At 46.2% G+C, this 14,310-nt stretch overlaps 1 protein-coding gene across 4 annotated transcripts in view; it reads left to right on the top strand.

The window, feature by feature from the left end:
• Positions 1–14,310, top strand: part of rassf4a (Ras association domain family member 4a) — a 212,149-nt gene that overhangs the window by 134,369 nt on the left and 63,470 nt on the right. The gene's annotated exons all lie outside the window — the stretch shown is intronic.

Here is a 14,310-nt window from a genome sequence, read left to right as displayed (position 1 = left end):
AGCTATTTTTTCTTTGTTGTGTCTCAGTTTCTACCATTCATTAGTTTCACCGAGAAGTGAAACTGCCTGTCTTGTAATTGTATATATTTAAAAAGCAACGGCATTCATCTGAATTGTCACCCAATCCGAAATGTTGTAGAAATAGCATAGGAACAAGAGCAGGCCACTCCACCCCTCGAGCCTATTCTGCCATTCAATTAGATCTTGGCTGATCTGTATTTCAACTCCATTTACCTGCCGTTGATCCATATCCCTTGATACCCTTACCTAATAAAAAAAAGGCTTGAAAATTCCTATTGAATAGAGGGTGATCGCTGAATGTTTTTTCCTGTGAGTGCTGTAAAATTGCTACCCAGAGGCAGCCTGGCAGCAGACATTTTTTGAGTGCTATTTGCTCTGCAGTGACATCAACCCCCAATTCTCTCACCTTTTGCAGCTTGTTGGAGCTTGGTGTTACAGCCGGGTAATTGGTAGACACCAAGTAGACGGTCCTCTTTTGGCTTTGAATGGGAGAAACATTTCTGCCAGTATGTATCTTCCCAGATTGCTTCCTTCAATTTCACAATGATGCCAGCAAGCAGTGAAAATGTGACTTGCTGCTTACATCTCTGAGAGAAAAGCCAATGCTGCATCCTTCAATAAAATACAGGAGTGTTATTAATGTACTTTCTTTCCTCTCTGTTTTTCTCTTTCTCTACCTCTGCTCTCTCTCACTCTCAGTTGTGAGGCTTGTCAATTTGTTCTCATTTTCTTTTTGTCTTGCTGCCCAGTGAAGGAAAGCAAGAGAATATTCTAGAGGCATGACTATCCATTGTCCATAGCATGGGTGAAAGTACTCTATTGAATATTCAGTCGCCCTCCACACCATAGTAGTGAAGTGCCATTGGAATCGGTCCTGTTTTTAAACCTGATTCAAGGAAAGAATTGCATCTGATGATCTTGAGAATTTGTCACAGGTCTGGGTAACAGAATGTACCACAAAAAGTATTTCCCAAACAGTTTGAGAACTTTCTCTAGTCATTGAGGTGGTGGAAGTATGAAGCAGTTGGGTTTCAGTTTTGAGTCTAGACAGTGTTACAGTTACAGAATTGTATTTTTAAAGTGAGGAGACAAAAACACAATTTTGTTGGTTTTTTTTGTTGATGATAAAGCAAAGACCTATTCCTCTGACTCAAAAAAGTAAGAAAGTGGCAGTTTTGCTTTACTTAGTTGCCAGTCAGACATTTTGTTTAGTTCACTTCATGTTGGAAAGTCTGAACCATTATTGGTCAACTAGACTACCCTGTCGGTTCAGACTATTAGAGGCCTACCTCTTTTTTTGTACTGCTTTGGGTATAATCATATTTGTAGATGGGGATTAATGAATGGAAGAGAATTGTTATCAATTGTAACACTGACAGTAGCCCATTAAAATTTTTTTATAATAAATGGAAAAAAACATTAAATTCTTTCCTCCTGATTTATGTTCGATTAATGATTCTTGTAACTTTGTACCCATATTTCTTGAAATTGGTTGAAAGTTCTCCTTGATGTCACTTTAATGTCCTTCCTTATTACATTTACCAATGATCGGTACTTACCGTAGAAATACTCACATGGCAAGAAGGAATCAATGAGCTATTAATGTAAACTGAAACCCGCCAAATCCATGCTTCTGCCTGGTCAGTCTTTACTAGCATTGGTCCAGGAATCAAACGAGGAACAACCAGTTTGGTCACAGAGCACCAGCAGCCAATGAGATTGCTAGAAAGCGACACAAATAAGACAGACCTATGATACTTCAGACAATGAGAGTGCTTTGTTACCTCTAGACTTGATTATTCCAATGCTCTCCTGGGCTGGCCTCCTATCCTGCACTCTCCATAAACTTGAGCTCATCCAAAACTCTGCTGCCTGTATCCTAACTCGCACCAAGTCCCGTTCACCCATCACCCCTGTGCTCGCTGACCTACATTGGCTCCTGGTCTGGGAAGGCCTCAATTTTAAAATTCTCATCCTTGTTTTCAAATCCCTCCATGGCCTCACCCCTCCCTATCTCTGTAACGTCCTCCAGCCCTACAACTCTTCGGGTTTTCTGAACTCCTCCATGTCATACCTAGCACAAAGGAAGATGGCAGTGGTTGTTGGAGGCCAATCATCTCAGCCCCAGGACATTGCTGCAGGAGTTCCTCAGGGCAGTGTCCTCAGCCCAACCATCTTCAGCAGCTTAATCAATGAATTTCCCTCCATCATAAGGTCAGAAATGGGGATGTTCGCTGATGATTGCACAGTGTTCAGTTCCATTCGCAACCCCTCAGATAACGAAGCAGTCCGAGCCCGCATGCAGCAAGACCTAGAAACATCCAGGCTTGGGCTCATAAGTGGCAAGTAACATTCACACCAGACAAGTGCTAGGCAATGACCAACAAGAGAGAATCTAAACACCTCCCCTTGACATTCAACGGCATTACCATCACCAAATCCCCCACCATCAACATCCTGGGGGTCACCATTGACCAGAAACTTAACTGGACCAGCCATATAAATACTGTGGCTACAAGAACCGGTCAGAGGCTGGGTATTCTGCACCTCCTGACTCCCTAAAGCCTTTCCACCATCTACAAGTCACAAGTCAGGAGTGTGATGGAATACTCTCCACTTGCCTGGATGAGTGCAGCTCCAACAACACTCAAGAAGCTCGACACCATCCAGGACAAAGCAGCCCACTTGATTGGCACCCCATCCACCACCCTGAACACTCACTCCCTTCACCGCTGGCGCACAGTGGCTGCAGTGTGTACCATCTACAGGATGCACTGCAGCAACTCGCCAAGGCTTCTTCGACAGCACCTCCCAAACCCGCGACCTCTATCACCTAGAAGGACAAGAGCAGCAGGCACATGGGAACAACACCAGCTGCACGTTCCCCTCCAAGTCACACACCATCCCGACTTGGAAATATATCGCCGTTCCTTCATCGTCGCTGGGTCAAAATCCTGGAACTCCCTTCCTAACAGCACTGTGGGAGAACCTTCACCACACGGACTGCAGCGGTTCAAGAAGGCGGCTCACCACCACCTTCTCAAGGGCAATTAGGGATGGGCAATAAATGCCGGCCTCACCAGCGACGCCCACATCCCATGAACGAATTTAAAAAAAATTCTTGCCTCGTGTGCATCCCCGATTTTAACCGCTCCACCATTGGCGGCTGTACTTTCAGCAGCCTAGACCCTAAGCTCTGGATTTCCTTCCCTAAACATCTTCAGATCTCTACCCCTCTCTCCTTTAAGACACTCCTTAAAACCTACCTCTGATCAAGCATTTGGTCACCTGTGCTAATATCATCTTATATGGCTCGGTATCAAATTTTAGTTTGATAACGCTCCTGTGAAGTGCCTTGGGATGTTTTGCTATGTTAAAAGCGCTATATAAATGCAAGTTCATAGAATCATAGAAAAATTACAGCACGGAAGGAGGCCATTTGGCCCATCAAGTCCGCGCCGGCTCTATGCAAGAGCAATCCAGCTGGTCTCACTCCCCTGCCCTTATCCCAAAGCCCGAAAAAAAATTTCCTTTCAAGTACTTATCCAGGTCCCTTTTGAAGGCCATAATTGAATCTGCCACCACCACCCCCTCGGGCAGTGCATTCCAGATCCTAACCACTCACTGTGTAAAAAAGTTTTTCCTCATGTCACCTTTGGTTCTTTTGCCAGTCAACTTAAATCTGTGTCCTCTGGTTCTTGACCCATCCGGCAATGGGAACGGTTCCTCTCTATCTACTCTTCTAGACCCTTCATGATTTTGACAACCTCCATCAAATCTTCTTGCAACCGTCTCTGTTCCAAGGAGAACCACCCCAGCTTCTCCATTCTACCCACATAATTAAAGTCCTTCATCCCTGGAATCATTCCAGTAAATCTCTTCTACACCCTCTCAAAGGCCTTCACATCTTTCCTAAAGTGCGGTGCCCAGAACTGGACACAATACTCCAGTTGTGGCCAAACCAGTGTTTTACAAAGGTTCATCATGACTTCCATACTTTTGTACTTTATGCCTCTATTTATAAAGCCCAGGATTCCGTATAATTTTTTAACCACTTTCTCAACCTGCCCTGTCACCTTCAACGATTTGTGCACATATATACACCCAAGTCCAAGTCATTAATATATATCAAGAAAAGCAGTGGTCCCAGCACCGACCCCTGGGGAACACCACTGTACACCTTCCTCCAGTCCGAAAAATAACCATTCACCACTACTCTCTGTTTCCTGTACCTAGCCAATTCTGTATCCATGTTACTACTGCCGCCTTTATTCCATGGGCCGCAATCTTGATGATAAGCCTACCATGCAGCACTTTATCAAACGTCTTTTGAGAGTCCATATACACCGCATCAACTGCATTGCCCTCATCTACCCTCTCTGATACCTCATCAAAAAACTCTTTCAGATTAGTTAAACTCAATTTGCCTTTAACAAATCCGTGCTGGCTTTCCCTAATCAATCCACACTTGTCCAAGTGACTGTTAATTCTGTCCTGGGTTATCGTTTCTGAAAGTTTCCCTACCACTGAGGTTAAATTGACTGGTCTGTAGTTGCTGGGTTTATCCTTACGCCATTTTTTCAACAAGGGTGTAAATTTGCAATTCCTCCAGTCCTCTGGCACCACCCCCATATCTACGGATGTTTGGAAGATTATGGCCAGCACCTCTGCAATTTCCACCCTTACTCCCCTCAACAACCCATCCGGACTGGGTGATTTATCTACTTTAATTACAGCTAGCCTTTCAAGTACGTCCTCTTTATCAATTTTTAGCCCATCCAGTATCTCAACTACATCTTCCTTTACTGAGATTCTGGCAGCATCTTCTTCCTTGGTAAAGATAGATGCAAAGTACTCATTTAGTACCTTTGGTCATTCCCTCTGCCTCCATGAGTAGATCTCCTTTATGGTCCCTAATTGGCCCCACCCCTTCTCTTACTACCCGTTTACTGTTTACATGCCTGTGGAAGACTTTTGGATTCCCTTTTATGTTGGCCGCCAGTCTGTTCTCAAACTCTCTTTTTGCCCGTCTTATTTCCTTTTTCACTTCCCATCTGAACTTTCTATATTCTGCCTGATTCTCACTTGTGTTATCAATCTGACATCTGTCATACGCCCCTTTTTCCCGTTTCATCTTACTCACTATCTCTGTTGTGATCCAATTGTTGTTGTTGTTGTTGTTGTTGCTTAGACCCATCAATAACAGTTGAAGGACCACTGTTGGCCAGTGATATTGAAAGTGACACTAATGTTTGAAAGATCACTATTGGCCAGTGAGATTCTTAGAAAGTGATGCCAATGATTGGAAAGGTTATGTGATTATGGAAATATACCATTATTTTATTGCTGGTGTAATGGTTTTTATTAACTTGAATTTGGAATGCATTTCTTTACAGTGGCCCCAAGAAAAATATTTGACACAACCTTTCTGAAGCAATTATATCCCTACTGTATGAGGAATTTATTTTCTTTGGCTTTTTAACAAAAATTAAGTTGCTTCCAGGGCAAACAGTGCCTGCATGGATGACTAGAAAAAAAAAATTCTGTGGACAAATCACATGGTTTCTTGGAAAAGGACTTGGGACTTGCAAACTGAAAGCAGCCTGTTCGATTTATTTCATTTATTATTGGGTCACCGTCTTCTGTTGATTCATGTTATCTTACGTACAAGTCTTTTATCTGGTGCCAAAATTAGTTTTTTTGACTTTTGCTTTTGTCTTTTGTGGTTTCTTAGATAATATAAGATGTACAATTACACTTTGTTAATCAAACTCAGGTTTTCAGAACAAAATGTTCAGCCATTTCATCTCAGTTCCACGTAGGGTCCAGTAATGGAATGCCTTCATAATTACACTGACCTATATTTGTGTTCTAAAATACCCAACTACAAAGCCAGAGGATAGATGGAGACCAATCATCTCAGCCCCAGGACATTGTTGGAGGAGTTCCTCAGGGTAGCGTCCTAGGCCGAACCATCTTCAACTGTTTCATCAATGACCTTCCCTCCATCATAAGGTCAGAAATGGGGATGTTCACTGATAATTGCACAGTGTTCAGTTCCATTCGCAACCCCTCAGATAATGAAGCAGTCAGTGCCCGCATGCAGCAAGACCTTGACAACATCCAGGCTTGGGCTGATAAGTGGCAAATAACATTCGTGCCAGGCAATGACCATCTCCAACAAGAGAGAGTCTAACCACCTCCCCTTGACATTCAACGGCATTACCATCGCCGAATCCCCCATCATTAACATCCTGGGGGGTCATCATTGACCAGAAACTTAACTGGACCAGCCACATAAATACTGTGGCTACAAGAGCAGGTCAGCTGGGTATTCTGCGGCGAGTGCCTCACCTCCTGACTCCCCAAAGCCTTTCCACCATCTACAAGGCACAGGTCAGGAGTGTGATGGAATACTCTCCACTTGCCTGAACGAGTGCAGCTCCAACAACACTCAAGAAGCTCGACACCATCCAGGACAAAGCAGCCTGCTTGATTGACACCCCATCCACCACCCTAAACACTCACTCTCTTCACCACCGGCACACCGTGGCTGCAGTGTGTACCATCCGCAGGATGCACTGCAGCAACTCGCCAAGGCTTCTTCGACAGCACCTCCCAAACCCGCAATCTCTAACACCTAGAAGGACAAGAGCAGCAGGTACATGGGAACAACACCACCTGCACATTCCCCTCCAAGTCACACACCATCCCGACTTGGAAATATATCGCCGTTCCTTCATCGTCGCTGGGTCAAAATCCTGGAACTCCCTTCCTAACAGCACTGCGGGAGCACCTTCACCACACGGACTGCAGCGGTTCAAGAAGGCGGCTCACCACCACCTTCTCAAGGGCAATTAGGGATGGGCAATAAATGCCGGCCTCGCCAGTGGCGCCCATGTCCCATGAACGAATTTTAAAAAAAGATTCCTAGTATGTGCTGACTTATTTGATCTCACTGAGGACAGTAATTGAGGTGCTACCATTGGCCTCCGCTGCCTAGGCTATACTGGGGTTCTTGGTCCTGGTTGCTATCAAATGATTTACTCTGAAAATGTGGAAGGAAATAAGAGCACAGGGCCTAGACAACTGAAGGCACAACCACCAAAGGTGGGGCAAAGGAAGAGTCCAGAGTTAGAAGAATGCGGACTCCCACATCACTATGGGTGGATTTCGGATACCTGTCAGAGCAGGCAGGGGAGGTAGACGTGGGATAAATTGGAATGTAGGCAGATTTTGGTTTCCACAGCAGTCTTGGCCTGAAATGGCACTTTGGAAGGAAACATTGGGCCTCAGTGTAAAAGGGGCCAATTGAGCCTGATGTTAGGCAGAGGGCTTTGGGGGTCCAAGCCAAGACTCCAGTTTGGACCCCAGCTGCAGCCCACATATGCTGGTGAGTATGCCTGATTTCTCCCTACAAACCGGTGAGACTCAGGCTAGGATCAAGGAAACTCCCAGCCTGGGAGTTCGTTCCCCTGGCCACACCTCCTCAGACTCAGGCGCATCATAAAAGTAATAGTTTTCTTCCTGCTCCTAATGGATGCTGTGACATCCAAATTTACAAGTAAACAAGTGTGAAATGCAAATGGCAGAAAAAAACATAAAAAGTAAAAAGATTTCTATTTTTTGCACTGTTCAAGCCATTAAGTAAAAACTCTCGAGTTAGTGATAAGGATGAGGTTTTCCTTTTACTGGAGAAGACTACTATTTGCACACTTTTTGCCACACTTTTGACTGTAGCCACAAAAGTCCTTCTTGGTTCCCCATGGGCTTCCACATTCACTTAGAAAGTTATCACATCTGTGGAGAAACTGCTCGTCATGTATAAGAGAACGCTTCAGTTGGAGTTGAATTGCCCAGATTTACTGATGCTGCTTTATAATTTCTGGGAATTGAAGTTGGGTTACACAAGATGATTTATGACCTACAATGAAACTGCTGCAACACAAAGAAAAGTGGAAGTGACTAATGATGTTCCATCTTGCAGCTAATGACTTGCAAGTGGAAAGAAAGCTATAAAAGAAAATTACTTATCAGATTACCAAAAAATTTCTTGCCCTAAAATTACAATTATTTTCTGGGAACAATTGGAAGGCTGTTACTTGTGCCTGGGATCTCATTGCTTTCCATGGTGGACTAGCCCTCTTAGGAATGGGTGGTCCTCCTGAAATCATATGTATTTTTCAGGTGATAAACACAAGGTATGTAGCGTATGGTGACCATTGGGATTTAAAGGTTATTCTATTGACAGAGGTCTCATAACATCATGTGTTTTGCAGCGTGGTGAGGTTACCACGAGATAGAAGGATCAGAATTAAAGTCAATGTACAAAAAAAAGCAGTGGCGTGTTTTAACTGTGAGAGGGGATCTTTGGTTGGGGGTTGGCTTCGTACTCAGCTGGTAAATGCAACAACGCTAGAGTTTTCCTGATCCCTACTGAGTTAACTAATCTCAACTGGAGAAGCACAGGGAACCTAAAATTGCTCTGAGTGCCTGAGCTAGGGAGGGAGAAAAATTTGCCAATGCTGCTATCCCTGATAGTTATCCTCTGTCTCCTGGTGGAGACCCTCCAGACTGCAGCTCCGCAGGCATTGGCAGGCTGTGGCACAGGAGGTAAATGCCAGGAGCATTGCACCACGCACGTGGGTGCAGTGCCGAAAGAAGTTCAGTGATTTGACACGAGTGGTCAAGGTGAGTGAATGCAAGTGTCAAGTGGCACATCCTACCAACTGCACCACTGCTCCATGCATCACACTCCCCGTCACCCAACCACCAACAAACACTGCCCATCTATACGCAATGCTGCACTCAGCATGCTGCATCTCACCCACACATAGTACCACACTTGCAGGCCAAACAACCACCACTCACAAGTCACACAAATTGGCAGCTATTCGACCACGACAGGCACGTCACCCACACACCTTGCAGGAAATTAACTGACACATTGTCCTCTCTCTTGCATTGTCCTCTCTCTAACAGCCGGCAGCAGGAGGGACCTGAGGTTGGACGGGCATGTTTACACGTCCTCCTCCCTAAAGGAGACAGTGCTTAGGATCATTGGGTGGGTCGTCGCTGCAGCCGTCACAACATGCCCGATGAAGGGGGTCTCTGCATATCTAATGCTCCTCTTTTTCCACATCTTCCTCCTCCCATAATCGTTTCTGACTCACGTGCTGCAGATGCTGTCAGCACACACCTCTTACTTGCTCCTCTCCCCACTCCACAACTCAACCTGTTTCGCTTTGTCATTGCAGATACCCAAGAACACGTGGTGGCACCGTCTGAGGAGGAGGAGGAGAGGGACACTGAAGCCACACCTTCGCTCGATCTGACACTTGCCTCCACCAGCTTAGAGACTGACACTTCGCGACCTTTAAAGGCTAGGTTACAGGAGGGATCTGCCCGTGGTGAGACACAAGTGCGCAGGAGCCAGGGCGGGGGGGAACGGATACCACTGGTGCCAGCTCGCCGGAGGGTGAGGTCGCTCACTAGTTCTGCTGCGGAGGAGTCAGATGAGGACATCGATGGGCCAGGCTACAGAAGATGGCTGATGGGCGTACACCACCAAATGCTTGGGGCACTGGAAAACCTGCCAGAAAGCCTCCGCACAATGAGAAGGGGCATGGAGGAGTCCAGCTCCAACTTGGCACAGGGCTTTGCACAGAGCTTGGAGCCCATCCTTTCCAACATGGAACGGGTGGTCACCTCCATCAGCGCCCCTGTGGAACCCACCATGCTGCAGCGTCTGATGACTGATGTCACAGCTTCCATTGCAGCACAAAAATCTGCCATCCAAGGTCTGACTGCTGCATTTGGAGCTCAGACTGCTGCTATCATGGGTCTGGGGACCACTGTGGAACGGGCCTTCCAGGGCATTCTCCAGCTGATCACCAGGATTGCTGAGGCGCCGCCCCGGGAGTGTGGCAGTGGTGCCATGGCAGTCGGACCTGCTGTCCCCTCTCAGGAAGACAGCCTTCCTGCTCCCACCCCTGCCACTCCACCAGTGCCCCTGTTGTTGCCTATCGGCCAGCAGCCTCACACCACCCATGCTCCAGCCACTGGGGAAGCACCTCATATGAGCACTAGGATAGGTAAAGGCACACGGACAACAAGCACTAAGGGAATGCACAAGGGTGAATAGTTCTGTTATGTTTGCATAATTTCATTTATTCATTGATAAATGAGACTTCAATTTTGCATTTGGTGGTGGTTTTTATTTATACAATGAGCTGAGAGGGACACCAATGTGTAATCAGACAGAGGGCAATTTGATTGTTTTGTGGGAGCGGAAAGATGAGGAGTGTAGGACTGTTGGTGAGTTGGGGGATGTAGTTCAAATTATTGACAGCGGGCACAGATCAAGCAAGACGCAGAGTCCTTGCAGATAAGGCGTGTGATTCCTGTTGCACTCTTGCGTCTTCCTCCACTTCCTCTTCTGGCTCCAACACCCCCCCCTCCTCCTTCTCCTCAGCCTCTCTCTCCTCCTGCACCTCAGCCTCTTCCTCCTCGGCCTCCCCCTCCTCCACCTCTGGCTCAGGGTCTTCTCCAATCATTGGTGGCAAAGGCTGGCCCCTCATGATGGCGAGGTTGTGCAGCATGCAGCAGACCACCACAAATCTGCCCATTCGCTCAGGGCTCCTCCAGACCGGTCCAGGCAGCTGAAGCGTTGTTTGAGGAGGCCGACAGTGTTCTCCATGATGTTGCGTGCGGCAGCATGGCTCTCATTATAGGCCTGCTGTGCACGTGTGCGTGGGTTCCTGACTGGTGTCATGAGCCACGGCGTGAGGGCGTAGCCCTTGTCGCCCAGTAGCCAGCCTTTGACGTGCCGAGTCGGGTGAAAGATAGCTGGCACGTTGGACTGCCACATGACAAAGGCGCATGATGCTCCCAGGGTAGCGGGCATCGACCTCCATGATTCGATGCATGTGGTCGCACACCAGCTGAGGGAGTGGAAGCCCTTTCGGTTGACGAAGATGGCTGAGTTGATGTGCGGGGCACGCAGGGCAATATGCATGCAGTCAATGGCACCCTGCACCTCGGGGAAGCCAGCAATGCGAGTTAACCCCCGTGCTTGCTCGTTCTGCTTGTCTCTGTGAAGAGTGAAGGTGATGAATCTGTTCCTCATCTGGTACAGTGCGTGTGTGACCTCCCTTATGCAGCAGTGCACTGCATACTGCGAGATGTTGCACATGTCGCCAGCAGAGGCCTGAAATGCTCCTTAGCCGTAGAAACTCAGCGCCGCAGGCAATGCTGTCCTTGACCTGCTCTGAGGCTGCAGTTGTGGCCGCACCAGTTGACAGATCTCGGTCACAGCTTCCTTGGTGAACCTCAGGTGTCGGATGCAATTCTCCTCGGTCATGTTGAGGTAAGAGAATTGGTCCCGGTAGGACCTCCTGCTCAGTGCCCTGCGCCTCCTCGTCCTCCATCTCCTCGCAGCTTGACCTGCTATGCGTGGCCTCTCTGCACGCTCCCAGCCCAGCGGGAGCCCTAGCAGACCACCCGTTTATAACTTTCCGAACTGTAAGGCAGCACCTGCCAAAGCACTCTCAAATGTAGTCTAGGAACTCTCAGTAAGAATAGTGAGTTTCAAAAAGCACTTCCTACTCCTCCAGCAGCCAGAAGCAATAATCCAGCAACTAACCTGCAACACCTGCATGGTCCCTTTAAATAGCGCTGGTGGGGGTAGGGGTGGGGGTCCTTCAGGCACTGTAAGACACATTCAGATGGTCAGGATTAAGACTGTGCATTGAGATGAGCGTTGAGGTCGAAAATGGTGTCATCACTTTAAATCAGCATTGCACACTGCACGCATTTTCTCCGTACTTTACATGCTTCTAGCATTCGGTATTTGCGCATGCGTAACTCCTATACCAAGATGGCGTCCGGCGCACGTCACACTGGAAACATGCGTGCACATCCAAGACGCCATCTTGGATGTCATAGAGGCCGTGTAGCGCCAAAACAATGGGCGCTACATGGCCCAATTTAGTGCCCATTGTTTCTTTGCATCACAGAGTTATGTTTGTGACAAATAACTGAGAGAGGTGCCAAGTTGCTCAGTTGAAATATGAGCATCGTGTGGGATTTGTTTGAATATCTTTCGTTGGCAGCTCTATTTGAATTTAAGAGTTACATAATTAAATGTTTTTTTGTCCTGGTCAAATATTGAAAGTTTATCTCAACTTGTCTTGTTCCAATTGAGTAGTTCATCTGGAGCCACCAAAGACAAGCCAGAGAGACACCGTGGAAGGTCAGTAGCAAACCAATATGTAAGGCTAACATTCAGTGATTTTATGCTAGATCCGGTTCGCATTCGGGTTTAGTGCAACAGACAGGACTTTTTTTATTTATCTTCCGAGGAGAGATTGTTAAGCCTGTAACTACTGCAAGTCACCAGAGTGTCATTTATTCACTTAGTGTTTAAAAATGTTTTTGGCAGTTTATAGCCTAAGCTACAGTCCAACCTCAATGGAATGTTTTAATATGGTTATGTTACTGCCTTCCGAATCTGAGCAAGATTACATGAGGGCGCTTGATGTAATCAGTAAGTAAAGATAAAGTGAACAGGCTTTTCTGTTTGACCCCTGGGCTTGGTGCAAATTAATTAGATATTGTACAGGTAAAGTCATGCTCAGTTTATAGGGAGTGGTCTGAAAACCTGAATCCAAGAAAGCTATCAAGAGTGAAAACCCAAAACGATAAACAGTCAGTTATGATGATCAGTCGCGAGACTGGATCCATGTTTCCTAAGGAGAATTCTGCTGAAGCATTTTAAATAAAACAGATGAACTTTAAATGTGAAATTTTTTTTCTTGTAATATCTTCTAACACACAAACATCTGTTCCAGCTCGATCGTGGTAGTTCATCCACCCCCATAGCCTTGAGCAAACAAACATTCTTTCAGGTTAATGAAGATTGTGGCTGTAGTAATCTGCCTGGCTTTCTGCTTTCTGACATCGGCCATCGGGGAAATGCTGGACTCCATTATTAAGGAAGTGGTAACAGGGCACTTAGAAAATCATAATATGATTAGGCAGAGTCAACATGGTTTTATGAAAGGGAAATCGTGTTTGACAAATTTAATAGAGTTTTTTGAGGATGTAACTAGCAGGGTAGATAAAGGGGAACCAGTGGATGTAGTATATTTGGATTTTCAAAATGCATTCGATAAGCTGCCACATAAAAGGTTGTTACGCAAGGTAAGGGCACATGGGGTTGGGCGTAATATATTAGCATGGATAGAGGATTGGTTAAAGGACAGAATACAAAAAGTAGAGATAAATGGGTCATTCTCAGGTTGGCAGGCTGTAACTAGCGGGGTGCCGCAAGGATCAGTGCTTGGGCCTCAGCTATTTACAACCAAACTAATGACTTAGGTGAAGGGACCGAGTTTATTGTATCCAAGTTTACTGACGATACAAAGCTAGGTGGGAAAGTAAGCTGTGAGGAGGATACAAAGAGTCTGCAAAGGGATATAGACAGGTTAAGTGAGTGGGCGAGAAGGTGGCAGATGGAGTATAACGTGGGGAAATGTGAGGTTATTCAATCTGGTAGGAAGAATAGAAAAACAGAATATTTTTTAAATGGTGAGCAACTATTAAATGTTGGTGTTCAGAGAAACTTGGGTGTCCTCGTACAAGAAACTCAAAAAGTTAGTAAGCAGATACATCAGGCAATTAGGAAAGCAAATGTCATGTTGGCTTTTATTGCAAGGGGGTTGGAGTACAAGAGTAGGGAAGTCTTACTACAGTTGTACAGGGCTCTAGTGAGACCTCACCTGGAGTACTGTGTACAGTTTTGGTCTCCTTATCCAAGGAAGGATATACTTGCCTTAGAGGCAGTGCAACAAAGGTTCACTAGATTAATTCCTGGGGTGAGGGGTCGTCCTATGAAGAGAGGTTGAGTAGAATGGGCCTATACTCTCTGGAGTTTAGAAGAATGAGAGGTGATCACATTGAAACATACAAGATTCTGAGGGGGCTTGACAGGGTAGATGCTGAGAGATTGTTTCCCCTGGCTGGAGAATCTAGAATTAGGGGCCATAGTCGAGGATAAGGGGTCAGCCATTTAAGACTGAGATGAGGAGGAATTTCTTCACGCAGAAGGTTGTGAATCTTTGGAATTCTCTACCCCAGAGGGCTGTGGATGATGAGTCGTTGAATATATTCAAGGCTGAGATGGATAGATTTTTGGACTCTAGGGGAATCAAGGGATATGGGGATCGGGCAGGTAAGTGGAGTTGAGATCGAAGATCAGCCACAATCTGATTGAATGACGGAGCAGGT

The sequence above is a fragment of the Heptranchias perlo genome, chromosome 36, assembly GCF_035084215.1.
Source record: "Heptranchias perlo isolate sHepPer1 chromosome 36, sHepPer1.hap1, whole genome shotgun sequence".
NCBI classification, from domain to species: Eukaryota; Metazoa; Chordata; class Chondrichthyes; order Hexanchiformes; family Hexanchidae; genus Heptranchias; species Heptranchias perlo.
This window is presented reverse-complemented; position numbering and strand designations above follow the sequence as displayed.